The sequence below is a fragment of the Helianthus annuus genome, chromosome 10 (assembly GCF_002127325.2).
Source record: "Helianthus annuus cultivar XRQ/B chromosome 10, HanXRQr2.0-SUNRISE, whole genome shotgun sequence".
In the NCBI taxonomy this organism is placed as follows: Eukaryota; Viridiplantae; Streptophyta; class Magnoliopsida; order Asterales; family Asteraceae; genus Helianthus; species Helianthus annuus.
Genome location: NC_035442.2, coordinates 86,501,292 through 86,517,427, shown reverse-complemented (window position 1 = coordinate 86,517,427; position 16,136 = coordinate 86,501,292). Strand labels below are relative to the sequence as shown.

Here is a 16,136-nt window from a genome sequence, read left to right as displayed (position 1 = left end):
ACAAATGCTCCAAAACTCCGCAACCTTCCACGGGCTTGCGGACGAGGATCCCCATCTACATATAACTAATTTCTTGGAAATATGTGATACCTTTCGGATCAATGGAGCATCAAACGACGCCATCCGCCTCCGTATGTTTCCCTTCTCACTAAAAGACCGAGCGAAAGCTTGGCTCAACGCCCTCCCAGCTGGATCGGTAAACACCTGGGATGAAAGAGCCCAAAAATTTCTATATAAGTATTTCCCTCCCGCTAAAACTGCTAAGTTAATGACTGAAATTAATATATATTCACAAGAGGACGGGGAATCCTTATATGAAACTTGGGAAAGGTTCAAGGAGTTATTACGCAAGTGTCCCCATCACGGCCTCGCAATATGGAAACAAGTATCCACTTTCTATAATGGATTGTTGCCACACACTAGGCAGACACTTGATTCTAGCTCCGGGGGACTTTTAGGTAATCGACGCCCACACGAAATATATAATCAAATTGAGGAAATTGCTCAAACCAATTTTCAATGGCACACCCCCGGGGAAATAAGTCTATCGCCCCGGGCGCCCATAAGGTCGATGAAAGCACTTCTTTACAAGCCCAAATCGAGGCCCTTTCTTCAAAGATAAAAAAAATTGGAAATGACAAAAACAGTCTCGGTTATGGCTTGTGAAGGGTGTGGTGGGTCACATGAAAATTGGAGTTGCATGAAAGAAACAGACGATCAACAAGAAATGGTAAACTACATTGATAATAGACCTAGGCCGTCGGGTCCCCCAACGGGAACTTACAACCAAGGATGGCGAAACCACCCAAAACCTTGGTTGGAGGGAACCCGGCAATAGTAGTAACCAACAAACCCAACGAACAAACTTTCAGCAACCAAGAAATGAGTCACAAAATTTCACTCAACAACAAAGTGGACGAGAAAGGCTCGAAGATACTGTATCTCGCCTCGTCTCCGACACTGATAAGAAAAACTTGGAAAGATTTCTACAATTAGAATCAAATTTTAAAAATCAACAAGCTAGTATTCAAAACATAGAAAAACAATTAAATCAAATAGCTCAAAATTTTGCCGAGAGACCGCAAGGCGCATTACCTAGCAATACCGAAACGAACCCAAAAGCGCAAGTTCACCTCATCACACTACGGAACCGCACCGTAGGGCCTGCAGAAGTGCCACCACCAACGGAAGAAACAGTACCCACACCTCTGCAGGAAAAGAACTCCCCTCCGTCACCAGAGCCTATCAAGGCTCCTCGAGTTCCATACCCCGGTAGGTTAATTCGTCAAAAGACCAATGAGCAATTCGCAAAGTTCGAAAGTCTGTTAAAACAATTGCATGTCAATATTCCTTTTATCGAAGTCCTAACCCAAATGCCCAAGTACTCTAAATTCATGAGGGACTTCCTTACACATAAAAAGAAAATTGAAAGTTTGCAATTAGTCAATTTAGGCGAAGAATGCTCCGCCCTCGTACTCAATAAACTTCCCCAAAAGAAAATCGATCCCGGAAGCTTCACGATTCCCTGCTTAATAGGGGAATCACCCGTTCGTAATGCCTTAGCCGACCTTGGGGCTAGCATTAACCTCATGCCCTCATCAATGTTCAAAAGACTCGGTTTAGGAACCACGAGCCCTACAAAAATGAGCATACAACTCGCTGATCGATCCGTCAAATTCCCACAAGGTGTCATCGAGAATGTCTTGGTAAAGGTAAGCAGATTCGTTTATCCAGCTGACTTTGTCATACTCGAAATGGAGGAAGACACTGAGGTCCCCCTCATACTTGGGAGACCCTTCCTTGCCACCGCCCAAGCAGTAGTAGATATGAATGACGGGACACTCACCTTGAGGTATGGGGATGATGAAGTGAAGTTCGGAGTTGGGAAGAGAATAGAGGACGACGACCCGGTCAATTACATGAAGGTTATTGATTCGAGCTTGGATGCTGCTCTCCGACGGTGTAACATGGGACGCCAGGCATCCCACTCAGAAAACATATAACCTCGCATTGGGTCTAGCCAAGGACCCTTATAAACGTGGCGCACCACGGAGGCATTCCGCGGAACTATCCTTAGTTTAGTTTAATCTTTTAGTTTTAATTTGCAGAATAAAACACACTCATGGTGGTAATGGATGAAAAAGGGAACGAGAAAAATGGCCCCATGCACAAAGAACAGAGCAACCCGACACAAATCTCCATCACAGAAGGCTCAACACGGGTCGTGCCCAACCAACACGGCCCCGTGTAAGCCACCTGCAGAAAAACACCCAGTTCAGGTAACTAGACACGGGCCGTGTTCAGCGGACACGCCCCCGTGTCCAGGCTTCTGTCTTAGTTCTTTAATTTCTGTTACTGGCACCTGACCACGGGGCCGTGCCCGGTCACCACGGGGCCGTGTCCAGGATGCCAGTAACATAAATCTTTGCTTTTTAACCCACTTTTACACATTCTAATCAACCGAAAACCTTATTTTTGGGACACATTGAGGACAATATGTAATTTAAGTGTGGGGGGATGCTAAAACCTTGAATTTTGCAAATCCTAATTACAAGCCTTACACAAAACTCTATTGGAACCGCTAAACACCCCAAATTTTTTCAAAAACTTTTCATTTTTTTTACTTGTCTTGGTTTAATTTGGGAATAACAAGTTCTAAAAAGGTTATATTTTTACAAATTTACAACGGATAGCGTCGTGATAACAAAGAACCAACATAAGAAAATTACGAAACGGCATAACAAGTCTAGTTAAAAATTCGATTATATATACTTGATCGCATTAAAAACCCATTCCCACAAAAGTGAGTTTTGAGCCTTTATTGAGCATACAAATATACATCTTTAGACTAAATGCTCATTTTTCGTTTCTTGTGTAAATAGCCACTTGGTTCTTACAACTCTAGAACTTGCCACGACGATACATTTCCGGTCCTTACCAACTTAAACCCAAGTAAGTAAGTGATGGAGGCATTAGGACTAACCATATTTTTCTTTCTACACCATTATTTTTCATTTTTTTCACCACCTACCCAAAATCCCCCTAGTTAGCCCCTTTGAGCCTAAACCTTTCATTTCATTACCCTAAAACCCTTTTTACCCACCAAAATCCCTTTTTTTATTTTTCACCCTTTATTTTAGTAACAAGCTCGGTTTTTCGTAAGCTCGCTATTTTATGTGACCTATTAAAAAAAATATATGATGAAGTCAAGAACAAACAAAAGCTATATAAAAGCTTGTTTGGAGAAATACTTCAAAATAAAGAGTCACTAAAAACAAGGTGTGTCACGAAAACCGACGCTTTTTACAATTTTCGCCCTTTTACTAACCACTAACCCAACCACCCACCTTTAACCCAAGCCTAACCCTTCACCCAAAAAGTCCTCTTGATATTTACAAAGGTAAAAAGTTAAAAAGGAGGAGGATTGATTGCTTGGCAAGCCTATGGAAGGCGTAAGTTCCATGCCGCTCTCGAGTGATTCACTAAAAAATTACACCTTCGGCCGAGTGTTGAGTGATCTCCCGTGAGGTATGTGAACTTGTATATAAATGGAATTTTAATAAGGCATGCTATGCCCGAATAAGTAATTTATCCTGTGAAACGTTCTAAATAATTCATAACGAATAGGATGGTAAATAAATAAAAATAAAACTTACAAAGATCTTGGATTCCCGACACTCTATGACAAGCCAAAAAACTTTCTCTTCTACCTATTCCATTTGGGAGTGTAAGCCACATTTAAAGAGTTTTGCTTGAGGACAAGCAAAAGTTCAAGTGTAGGGGTATTTGATGTGTGTAAAATGCAACATATAAATCACATCAATTAAGGCATAAAACTAACCCTTTTTAAGTACTAATGTTGGAAAAAGAGTGTTTTTGTCTTTCTTTTGTATTTTCAGGATGAAATGAGCTCAAATTCACAAAAGAAGCAAAAAGACAACTAATTCTAGCATAAATACAAGAAAAGGAATAAAAGTAGACTGCCCGGACCCTCAACGGCATCCTCCAAGGCAAAGAAGAGAAAGCAGAAGTCTGAACACGCCCCGTGCTCAGCCAGCACGGGGCCGTGCCCAAGAAGCAGCATAAAAGACAACCTTATAGAAGCTTCCATTGCCCACCACGGGGCCGTGTCCAGCGGGCATGGGGGCGTGGTGAAAGTACAGCAGGCGCATTAATTGTAATTGCGAATTACAATTAATGAGGAGAGAGAGTGTCAGACGGGCACGGGGGCGTGTCCAGCGGACACGGGGCCGTGCCCAGCCTTCTGTTCAGCCTATAAATAGGAGTGCTTGGTTTCATTCCATCTCATCCCTTGGCACACCACCTCTCTCACACTTCATCCACCACCCACCACCACCATAACACCATCATCCACCACCATCATCCATTGTCCATCGTAGAGTGTGTGAGTCGTCTCGGGATCCAAGATTGATCGTAAGAGTTCTTGACAATCAAGGCCATGTTTGCCTAAGTCTCTTACATCACTTGGTGAAGACAAGTGTTTAGTATAATACTTTTTATTTTTAATCTTTTGCACTTTTTATTTGGTTTTGTATTAATGACTTTAATAACTAGTTGCTTATGTTGAAGGTGACCTTTCCTTATCGTTTGTCTGTGGTGTCTTGGCATTATTTTACTGTCTATATAAAATAAAAGATTTTCACCATTCATATCTCCACGGTCTATATGGAGGTATGTTGGCTACCTGGTCGGGGGTTAAGGGAACGGTTTGGTAAGGGTCTTGCCCTTGTTCAGCGTTTAGAGGTCCTGCAAGGGACCTGGGTCAAATTTAGTAGGATCTCCTTCAATGCCCATAGGTATTGGATGGCGGGGATCCAAACTCTTTGACCCCCTCATAAGTTAACAACTATTAATACTATAACCCGGCTATTTAGGACTGTATCCCTGCTGACTCAGACTACTTAGCCGAGGGTAACGTCACCGCCGAAAGCGGGGCCTACCACAATTTGCATTAATAACTTAATTCATTATCTTTCAATAATCCGACCCTTTAGGATTGTATCCTTGCTGACTCAAACTACTGGGTTGAGGGTAACGTCGCCTTCAAAAGAGGGGCCTACTACAATAACTAAGATAATCTCTTAAACAAGTGCAAAAGTGCGAAAATAATCAAAGGTTATACTAATACACGTGTCGGATCCAAGTGATTCATCTTGTCTATCTGTTTTTATTTTATTTTTATTTTTCAGCATTTAGTTAGTTTTTATTTTCTTAGCTTAAAAAACATTTTTCTCACTTTTTGATTTGATTAGACGTTGAGGATAAACCGGTATTAAAAGCTCTTGTGTCCTTGGACGACCTCGGTATCTTACCAACACTATACTACGTCCACAATGGGTGCACTTGCCCATATGTGTGTTTAGTGTTAGTAAATATCGTGTTTTATAAATTTAAAACTTGGCTAAAAGTGTAAAAAAAAAGGGCTTAAATATACATCAAAAAATATAACACACTTCACGCACATCATAGAGAAACCCATGTAGACATGTTAGAAATATAATGTCCTGATCCAAGCTTCAGGAACTTAACCCAAACCCGGGTTGCTATATGATAGATTCACATGTTTTACAGCTATATAATCCCCCGACTGATATGCAATCTTGTCACACGGTTCGTGTGGGTTAAAGATTCACTATCACTCATACGTGCCTAATGGCCATTATGACAAACTGGGGCGACTTAATGCCTTTTTCGTTTGTGTTCTCAACCCTATGTATCAGAACTCTTACATTCGGTCATTGTTACTGGAGAATACTTGAACAAACGAAAATAGGGGATGGTACTATAGGAATTGTGGATGGACAAATTAAAGAGCTACTCTGTATCAGAAATATAATCACTGTATTGTGATAAAACTAAACATAAAGCTGTAATTACTAGCCAGTCTAATGACTGCTACAAACCTGAGTATTGAGCTTTCTATGCAAGTACAAATAGTACATAAAATGAATTTCGAGGACGAAATTCTTTTTAACCGGGGAAGACTGTGACAACTGTGAAATCCCGGTATATCCTAATTGTTGTTAGTCCTTGATGACAGAACACGATGTGCATACAATTAGATTCTTGAGGAATTGAATATGGAAATGTGTTAATATATGCTTGATAGAATGTACAATGCAAAACAGTAATTATGTTATGTATAAAAGTTCACTAAAAACCCTAAATTGATGTAGTGTGTTACAGACTTAATAGTACGCAATTGTGTGTGGTTGGATGACTTTGGGAGTACGAATGGCCTAATACATGGATTATAGAGTATGACATAAGTACGTTAGTGGATAGATTGGAATTATAATGCTTGTAGTGATGCCTGAGTAATTACGATGAATTAAATCCCAAAACCCTAATTCCGCTTGAACCCTAACTATACATACTACTTACAGACTTACGGAACGATACAGATTACGGTTATGATAAATCCGAGAACACGTTAGGAATGACATGACACTAATAAGGACCCATGATGTGAAATTGGTATCCTTAGACTTTAAACACGTGTTAAACTGGAGCTTTCCGTTTAACAGCGCACTAAACCTTTGACGTTGATTATTAGGTTATCCGTAGCATTATTTAAGATTCCGAGTTCCAGGAACATCTTAATTGTGTGCCATAGACTGTGATATAAGGTTTGAGGCCAGTCAGAGATCGGGCGCGCAAATCGAAGCAGCTGCCTGGTTAGGGAAAAGCCTTCGTTTTAGGCATAACATAAGGCAATCAAAAGTGCAAGGAACGAACAATCAAGCTTAAAAACACTTAAACCACTCTAATACGAGTCTTTTATGATTAAAACGTAACTGGGTTCGGATTTCAAGACGGTTATACATAAATTTTAAAACCGAGTCTTTTGACACTAATTACGCGCAAAACGGAGTCCGTCACGCAAATCGCGAACGCGTCCGGGACCCGTAAACGAACCTAAACACTCAACAGAAGATAAACATCATCTTTTAACACATAAAACGAAGCATGACAAAGCGAGGGTGGGGTAGGGGCACCCCCCCCCCCTTATTTTAATGTTTTTTTTTCCTTTTTATACTGTTTTTAGTTTCATTTTTCGTTCATTTTCACATAAAAATATTCTCAAAATTCTGGTTTCTCTCAAGAACAACCAGCTGATTTTGCAAGAACCTTCAACAAATCAAAGGTAGCAACCTTATTTTTATGGTTTTAAGCCTAGTTTCTTGAGTAAACTTGATTTAAGTCATGAACAATCATTTTAATCCATGAATTTTGAAAGTTTAAACAACTTTAGTGGCTGAATAAGAACACCATGAGAGTTCCCTGGTGTTATATGGCAGCCATGGTTACAAATCTTTGGGTTTTGATATACTAATCAACACTTATTCGACAAAAATCGCATAACTATTCTATTAACCGAAAAACAATGAATCAAAGCTTGATTGATCTAAGTTCTAGCATGTTTGGATTGTACTCGATGTATAGGTACTGAATATAGTCTATACATACTTCTGGACTCAAGAAAAACACTCGGACTCGAAGAAATCGCTAGGTATATCGCTTGAAACTCGAAACTAGCATAGGCAGAATATTGTTTAGACCATAACTTGGTCCGTGGGTATTGGGTTGAGCTGAAATTTGGTGTGGTGATGCAAAGTATTGACAGGAAGGTCCACGTAAGAGTTTAGAATTTTTGGAATTTTCTACAATTTTTGGTGAATTGTTTACTGTTTTATCAAAACAAATCCAGAAAAAATACCAAACGGAGTCAATAAATCACCAGAATTTACATGAACACTAAGGGACATATGGGGAAGTTTTTGGGAAGTTTCGGAGTCTATTGGTTGGTTTTTGATTCGGATTAAAAATACGCATTTTTACGAGTTTTCGGTAGCCGGAAACGCACTGAAACGAAATCGGAAAAATTCCAAATTTTTACAGGGAGTTTCTGCACATGTAAGGGAGTTTCTGGAATATTTCGGGAATTTTTGGACATCGGATGATAAGCAAAGTGAATTATTTGGTTAAATATTGTTTTACAATTGATTTATTTAAGAAGTTAAATTAGCAAAATAAATTCCCAAATTATTTTTTTTTCATAATCTATATATTTTTACTGATCTCTACAAAAATTCTCAGAATTTTATGAAATATGTAGATTAAATGGGATCTTTCAGCTTTTAAAACGCTTCTTTTAATTAAATTCGGCAGTTTACAGGACAACGAACCTGCCGAAACTGGGAACGGACCAAAACCTATCTTGACTATAATTGGGACACCGGGAGTATGTTGGGAGGTTCCAGGGTAAGTGGGACACTCTGGGTGTGTTGCACCACCATTCGGGAGGATCCCCGACAGCGAGAATGGAAACTAAAAATTGGGCAACCTAGACTTCCCAAACACCCAAACTCCCTTAATGAAAAATTAATCATTCTTTAATAACAACGTGTTGGCATTATTGGTATTCCCGTACCATTGTCCGAACATGTTAAACTACTGACATTGCCTGGCACGTGAACCGGTGCCCGGAAGCCAAACTGAAAACTAATACTACCCTGACCTCCATCACCATACCAGTATTGTATAGGCTCAATCTAGAGTGAAAACTCTTGACAGAGTTCAAGTTATACGTGTTACTGACTTAGATACTGACGTAAGTCCATATTTGCATATATGCTTCTAGAAGTTGACCCATTTGCTTGTTTACATCCTGGGTGAAACTACTGCATACACTTTGAGTTTTACTTCCCCCTTTTCAAACTGTTTTCCTGTTTTACATGGGGTGAAATGCATGTTACATACATTTATACGCGCACATATATACATGATACAACATGAATTATCCGAGTAAACACTAGTACATGAAAAGTCCCCACAGACCCAAGTGATTAACCGTAGGCCGGTGAATGTGTAAATAGTACTATTGGTCTGACAAACCCAATTGCGATGGCCAGGAACGCCATGAGATACATATGTAATTGTACATGTTTGAGCATAGGCTATGGGGTACTAGCCATAGCTACATTGGGGCAGTGTCGTGGTGGTGGACCACGTGGTTGAGGTGACAGTCAAGGCTTCACTTGTGGGCTCAGAGTATATATACATATATTCAATTAAATGTGCCAAATTTGAACTATAATTACACTTATGTAATACAAACTAAAACAGTGAAACTCACCAGCAGCGTTTAGCTGACTCTCTTTAAAAACTAACATGCATTTCAGGTAACTTGAGACTGATGTGATCCGTGTATGTGGTTCAAGACGTGTTTATTGGCAAATATTGAGATAGACACATGCGACTTAGAAGACTTATGTGGTTCATGGGAACACGCAGTTGTAACATACATGTAGTATGTAATCAATATTTTGTAATAAATAAAATGTAGTGTCTTTATAAACAATGTGCTTGTACCAGATGTGTCTGTTGCATCCCATGTTTTTCCTTCCGCTGCAAATCGGGGTGTGACAGAGGTTATTTGGAGGATCTAAAGGTTACGCGATCTGGAGAGAGTTCAGGGTACAGTAGTTTGAATTCTTATGAGATATCAAGACCTTACCGTGGTGGGACGTGGAAGAACTGGTGCAGACAAAGAATATCAAACAGTATTACTACGGGCCTGAAGTTAAGTGTCATGAGCAGAAGTTGTGGGATTACATTAAGCTGCAAGCAAAATCAAACTTTCCAGATTGGAAGCCACATAAACCAAAGCAGATCGTGAGAGTTAATCCTATCACTGGTGAAAGGATATCACGCTGAAGATCAGATGCCCTAGAGGTTTGAAGAATATTCCTTTGTGCGCAATGGAACAAGATTTTTATAAAGATTTTAAAGGCTGGATCTACAACCCTAGTACTGCTGAAGCGGTGATCATGTTGTTTGATGCGAAGACAGGAGATTGTAGACACATTAATGTGTTGGATCCTATGTGGTTGGTGAATTGTACAAAGAAAGACATTGAATGTCTATTCTTCAACAAGATCAGTTATAATGAACCTGATAAGGAACAAGCTCAACAGTATCAGAAGTTAGTAAACGTATGCTTCGCAAAAGATATCAATTCTGGAAGATACTGGGAGTCTATGTTCAGAGATCTTGAGTTGGAAGAATTCTTATAGACAGAGCGTCGAAGTGAAAGAATGAAAGAGATTAAAGCTAAAGCTGCTCAACGGGGAAGATGGAAGTTAGCATGGCCTGTAACTGATCAGACACCTATTGAATCTCAAGAGAAGAAGATACCAAGGTGGCCTAAAGCCAAAGATGGTGATCCACAGTGCAGGAAATGGTGGATCAACACTGGAAGACCTCTAAAGCAGAAAATATTGGAAGAAAGGAAAGAAGAAAGGAGGAGGAAAGCAAGAGATAGAAGACGCAACAGGAAGGCTCGTTGAAGACTATAAAGGAAGAAAGACTGCAGCAATATCCAAGGGGGAGTCTGTAGATGCATATGTCCGTGGCTTTCGTCTGTATTTAGTCTATATTAACCTGGTTGTTGTCTTTGTATAGTTTTGTATGTTTTATATATCGAATCCGTGACGAAACGGTAGTTGACGTGTTTTGTAAAGTCCATCCGGATGGATGGAGTCCATCCAATCAGATGGACATGCTCATCCGGATGGATGATCATCCGAACGGATGATCATCCGAACAGTATGTGGTTTCTCCTGGATGGAGCGCGCCTATAAATAGAGGATGTCTGGTTCTCATTTGATACATTTGTGTTGACACCTCTGGTGGAGCTCTTACAAAATTTCTCTGGAACCTTGTACTTTTCTACTATTTCAGTAGAATGCATACTTTGAACGGTGTCTATGTTGTTGATCTTACTCCTACATCACAATTGGATTCCGCACAATCGTGGTGATCGCAGATCTGACCTGAGCGAGTTCATTAGAGCCGAATTCCCGGTCCTCACACCATTCGAGTTCTAAATCTTCTTGTTCTGATAAAGGCTTCCTATATGTGTAGGAGGGCGATTTTGTAATTTACACTAGTGTTCATCTGTTCCACCAGATAAGTAGTGAATGGTACAATTAAGACATTATTAACCAAAAATTACACACTAACCGGTATCGGTGTCCTTTCATGCATCTAATTACCTTGAATCTTTCTGACGTGATAGAGTTCTGTTGTGCCATGACTTTGTCCTCACAATTATGTCTGTGTGTTATTCTGATTCCAATTATAATCCCTATGAGCGTGTATTCATTAAGTGATGATTCGTTAAAGAACCCTATCCTTCCTTGTCTCCCAATTTTGTAGGTTTCTTGTTTTCACCAGAACGAAAATTCAATTAAAAATTTTAACTATGTCATTTTATATACGTAAAGTCTAACTTCAGAAATCTGGAGCCAACCTGTGTAAGTTAATGATCCTGAATTTAAACTTCACATCGGAATTGAGAGGCCCCAAGATCGTCTTCGTGTATGTAGTGTCACCTATGTACCTCGAACACTCGTAACCGGATCGCTCACTCGACACACATGATGTGCGAAAACCACCACGTGACACGTACCGCTCCATAAGTCTCGTAACAGAAGGTGTAGAGGATGAGAAATGAAACCGATCTGTGAATACACCAAGTTTTCACAAATTACACAGCCATGGAACACACAGTGAGCACACACACGAAGTTAGGATTTGTTTCTCTCTCTAGAATGTTAGCTTGCATAGAAAGTTTTCCCAAAAAGTCACCCTGTCATTGCATCCAAACTATCCAGATCAAACTACCTCATCAGGATCTTTCTCAAGCATCTAGCAGGCTTGTATAGACCATTGTATATGATCTCTCTAGTAACTTTGTCTTTGCTTTTAACCCATCTTCCAACAGCCGGCTTAAAAGGTTTCCACTAGTTGTTTCTGCTTTCTTCAACAAGAAACTTCTTTATACCATTTATGTTTCCGTTGGTGGTATGATTGTTTAGGTCGAGCTGGGCAATATGATGTAAGTCGTGTGTAGGAAGTATGCTTAAGTATTTGTTACATGCCTTGAAATATTGAACACCATCAGTTCTCTTGATCATCACTAACCGGTTTTGAGGGTCAAATCCCAACTGCAGATGTGACCTGAATATTCACCTCTTATGTCACGGTAATGCTTTTTCTGTATCAGATCGGATGGTGGAGCCTTAATGTGAGTGCATATGTCTATCGCTTCCGTCAATCACGTATCGTAGCTGAACAAGATAAGACAAGACAGGGAATTAACTAAAGAATGCACATGTGCACATGCTGGTTCACACGGATGGACATTGTGACAACCCTCAAAATTCCATGTATTCCGTACAACTTATTAATGAAAATTAAAGTGCTTAATGACTGTGCTGAATCATTTAACTGCTTTCTGATATCTGTGTTATACTTACATGTGTATGTTAACATACTAGTAGTATACAGAAAAGTTACTAAATAGTCTGTTATGCTTTCCTGAGTGTTGAAAATTAAAAACGTTACAAAAATATATATGTATGACACTTTACGGATTAATTAAGCACTTTAATGGAACAGTATCAAACCGAACAACCGGACATTACCCGGAACACTAAAATATTACCAGAGACATTGCTTTTATTTTTCTGAATTAGTTATGGTCCCCGAATATCATAACACACACTACATAGATATCTAATAACTAATACCCTAACCAATACACTTAGCTTTCAACTATGATTAAACTAACTAGTTACAACCTACATCTAGAACCCCCCCCCCCCCACCTATGACCATCCAACATGGTGGCCCCACCATAGATTTTATTTGATTATTATATTGGATCATGTTCCCCCATCTATGACACTTTACACAATGGATGAACACATGAAATGGTTATAAGAGTAGTCTTGTGAGCATAAGCCTCATTTCACCATCCACACATTCAACACCACTTCTCTCCCTTCTCCTTCTTCCTTTGTTTTGGCAGCCAACAACCACCACCATACCACCACCCTCACATCATCTTTCAAGCAATCTACACTCACCCAAAGGTGCAAGAGGTCCTCCAACGAAGCTCAGTGCGTTCGGAAGTGGAAGGACCTTCTCCATTTGCTATTTAACCACCACTTTTCTACACTCGAACTTCCCTAGCCTTGAGCTAGTGGTAATAACTTAGATCCGATCATTCTTTATGTTATTTAAGTGGTTAATAGATGTTAGAATGATAAAAAGTTAAGAAACCTTAAAGCTCATGAACAAGTCTTGAACATAATGTGTTAAAGTGTGGATAAAGAGAAGATATGTGTGTAAATCATGTAGATCTTGTGTGGTTATGATTATTGGTTGATTATTTGATGTTTTGCTGGGTAATATTGATGTTTGATGTTGTTATAATCACTAAACATGTTAACGGAATCAATCGAACACAAGTTAGTAAGTTAAAGAATGAAAACAGAATCTGTCCAAGTTTTACAGCCAACTTCAATTCGCTGTAAACAGGTCGTAAACACAACAAAAAACTGATACTTTGACTCTAAAACGTGTTATTATGAAATACGGTTCTAATGGCACCGGAATCGTAATTTTTGGACTCTGTTTACTATTTTAAAAGCGTCTTTTCGTAACAGCAGCTAGAGCTGCAATTTTTCTGCTGAAAAAGTGCATCTTGTTTTCTGTTATAACTTGTAATCTGTGTGGAGTCTGATCACCAAAATTTATACCATAGTTGATCATCAATGTATTTGTAATTACCCCACTGGAATTTCATAAATCGGAGATGAATTTTAAATAAATTATCTCGTGGACTGTGGTCAGCAAAATATAAATCTGAATTCAGTCCAGAAAATGAATTTTTATAAAATATTGGTAATGAACCGGACCCCGATATTTTTACATAATAAAATTTGGAACTTTTAAGGCATTCGGTAAAAAAATTGGGAATTTTTGGAATAAGTTAACTATTTTATTAAAATGTCCGAAAACAGCCGGTTTTGAATGTTAATGTTGAATTGACATAAGTTGTGACTTGCGTGTCTAAATGTTGAGTATGCTATCTGTGAATGATCTAACATGTTATATGTGTTACGTGCACTATCGTATGTATGCTTATGAGTGGGGAATGGATGGGAAGTTTATATATACGGGCATAAACAGTTAAGTAATGCATGCTATGTGATAGATACGTGTAGGAACTTTGTGCTCTATTTGTAAGACACTAAATGACTAACTGTAAATCATACGACGTGATTGACCGACCTTGACTGTTAGCGATATTAGAGAATCTAACCGAGCAAACCGAGGTGAGTTCACACTTTTCTACAAAGCATGGTAATTTCCCGGTGGGAATGGGAATGGGTACAGGAATAGGGATTCCTCGTCCTTTGGGACACGTTCAGGAATGTGAATTCCTCGTCCTTGAGACGTGTTCAGGAATGTAAATTCCTCGTCCTGTTGGGACGTATTAGACTTACTGGACTAGCACTCTATCAGCGAAGTCCCTCCCTTTTTGTATCGACTTAATCGCCGAGGCTATGGCGAGCGGGTCATTAGTTAATAGCGCTATTAGGTTTAACAAACCTCACACCGTGCCAGTCGGACGGGCGTGTACTAATGGACTATGGCACGTCGGTGGTGAGAGAACACCGACGATAGGGCACAATTGATTTTTGTTAGTAGTCGATATGATAAACGAGTCTGGTAGTTTAAAATACTGGGGTAGCTCCCCACGGCCAAAGTGCCGGGCTGGATAGCCAGGGAAGGTGGACATGGGATGGTTAACTAATAAACGTTTTTGAACTATGGGGTAACCCCCACGGCTGGATAGCCGAATGAGATTAAACTATGTTTTTGGAAACAACTCTATGGACAACCAACTGTGAACTCACTCAACTTTGTTGTTGACTCGTTATTACATGCTTTACAGGTCATTAGATGCTATGGAGCTTGCATATGGAGGTGGTCGTTGTGGGATGCGAACTGATATGTCCAGTACTTAATGAATAAAATTTATGAACTTATTAAACCTACTTTTGGACTTTAAACTTATGAACTATGGACTTATGTTTTGAACTTATGTTTTATGCTTCCGCTGCTAACCTAAAATCGGTTTACTTCCTTTTGGTCACCAATCGTATTGTGTTTGGTTTTATTTACTTAATTATGTTGTTCAATATGATTGGTGGCTCAATCCTGGTCATGTCACGCCTCCAAGCGGTGATACTCCGCATGGTGGATTTTGGGGGTGTGACAGATTGGTATCAGAGCCATTGGTTATAGTGAACTTGGTTTTTAAAAGGGAAAATTTTTGATAAAAGCCAGACTATAACCAGTACAGTGCTCAACGATCCACAACGACGCTACACTCCACGTGCAAGACTCGACGCCATAAGTGGTATGATTTATGTTATATTGTATGTTAGATAGTTCTCATTGTGCATTAAATAATGTTGTAGTTGCTATTTGAACCTTGTGTGCTTACTCTCTATTGTCGTCCCACACTTACGCACTTTCGTGACACTTTCCTCACTTACGTTGCTTCTTTATGAAGATCATGAACGGACGCGGAGGACGTATCAACCTAACTCAAGCCCAGCTGACGGCTTTGATCAATGAACGAGTTGCTGAGGCACTCGCAGTTGTTCCTGCAGGAGGTATAACCTGCCATATCAACCCATCTTAGGACGTTTAGATCCCACCTTCATGAACCAACTCTTGTGCTTAACCTTGTCCTTTATTATCGCACCACAGGTCAACATGCCCAACCTCCCGTTCCTTCGTTCCGCAACCGATATAACAAAACGCTAACAACCACACCGCGATTTCCACCAATCACAAGATTACCCCCTCATTACCTTGTTGGGTAGTTAATTATCTTATTTTGATCTACACCCTCGTATACCCAACTTAGCAAGCGGATGCCTCCTAATGATGGGATAGTCTTCGGGACATTCGAGGACGGCGATACGGATTACTCAACTTACATACGGACACGACGAGCTACACATTTACCTCACCCCTTTTCCCCCTTACACTACAAGAGTCGCACTTTGATCCTACGATGATTTATCATAATTATGTGAAATCTTTTCGCTAGCCTTTGTACCGACCTATGCTTAATGCAATGCCTAATTTCTACTATTGACATACACAGAACCATCATTCCTTTACCACAGTGACGCTAGACACTAATGCGAACTCACTCTAGATTAGAGGGTTTGGAAGGC

General features: G+C 39.8%; 1 non-coding gene across 1 annotated transcript; it reads right to left on the bottom strand.

Annotated features, from left to right (window-relative positions):
- Positions 1-262: 262 nt before the first annotated feature.
- LOC118483399 lies at positions 263-369 on the bottom strand. Its single transcript, XR_004870688.1, has one exon. It is a non-coding gene; the product is annotated as a small nucleolar RNA R71 (small nucleolar RNA).
- Between the last annotated feature and the right edge of the window lie 15,767 nt (positions 370-16,136).